We start from the raw sequence: 1,469 nt of genomic DNA, 5'->3' as shown, positions 1-1,469 counted from the left end.
CTGATAACTTGATTATATCTTAACCACTTTTATAACAACCTTCTTTAAAATTTTCTCATATCAACCAAACATGAAAAATGCTTAACTTTTTTTTTTAATTTTCTTTTCTGCTTTTTTTTTCGCCGCTACTTTGTTTTTCTCTCTCTTGTTTTTGCGGCAACCAAGACAGCTGAGATGTTTCATGGTGGGAAAGCCTCCGACTTCAAACATTAATAGACAAACAATCAAATTTTTGGTTTTACGTACCATTGGAGGAGGAAATGAAGGCAGTTCATTTTAACAAGGCTCCAAAAATACATTGGATTCTAGAAAAGAAGACATCCTGTGAGTATAGACTTCTTTGAAAATGTTCTGTACATGACAAAGGGAATCGGGTTGTATATTCTAATCTCAGAGTACCAGTCTTGCGGTTGCAGGAGTTCCAGCCAAATGGTCTACAATCTACATACCCTAATCTCTCTAGAACAGAAGGCATTTGTGCTTGGTTCAGCCATTACTAATTATTTTAGAATGAACATCAATCTGTCCACCATGATCCAAGAATCAAGGGATATAATATGGTCAAAACAAATGACATGGAGAAATTTACCACAGGTTATCAAGAGGATTTATTTAGGTATGGTTGAATAAATTTCCTTCACCAATGATCCTACAGATTTTAAATATATAGAACAGATGAATTTACAAGGCAACCCCATGCCTGCAATATTGTGTGTCATGTGAATTCTTCACTTAGTTTTTCCATCAAGCATAAGAACAATCTCTTCTAAGCCAAATGGCAAGCAAATTAAAGAATGCAGACAAAAGATATTTTGGCACCAGCAACATCATCTGGAGACTTTTTAGGTGCAAACAAAATTTGGTGCCCATACAATCAATGTTTCATTGTTCCCCCCTTTTCCTTTGCTAGAAATCAATGATCAGTTATGTAGGAGACAACTTGAAATTGGTAACTGGTAATTTAATAATGCTCTTACACCAAATTTATACAACTTTCTTAGTAGTTAGGTGACAAAAGTACATGATTACGTGAAGTTTACGTTTCAAAATTTTATTAGTAGTAAAAGAATTGCTCAACTCAATTCTGGTCCAACTACCTAATTGGCCATAAAGAGTTAGGGTCTTAAATTTGGACCTAAATCTAAAGTAGGCAATTCTTCTAAGCAAACTGCCCATTTGCATATCTACAGCACTCTCAATGTCACGAATGTGAATTTGGTTCCCTTTCATTCCAAGTCAATGAATGAGGAGCTACCATGATTGGCTGGAAGAAAAGGGAATTAGCTATGTCATTAGCAACTATACCAATTTGCCAAGTTCCAATTTTTCATGCCATGTTGCACTGAAAGGAAGGAGATTATTCTGGCAGAGAATATACACAAGCTTGCAGCGAGTGTGCTAGATGCATATTTTTCCTAATGTGAAATGACAAAATACCAAATAGGATCAGCACAAATCAATATGGAGAC

Source organism: Phoenix dactylifera, chromosome 5, assembly GCF_009389715.1.
Source record: "Phoenix dactylifera cultivar Barhee BC4 chromosome 5, palm_55x_up_171113_PBpolish2nd_filt_p, whole genome shotgun sequence".
Lineage (NCBI taxonomy): Eukaryota > Viridiplantae > Streptophyta > Magnoliopsida > Arecales > Arecaceae > Phoenix > Phoenix dactylifera.
The sequence above is the reverse complement of the archived record's forward strand: the minus strand, read 5'-3'. Positions refer to the sequence as shown.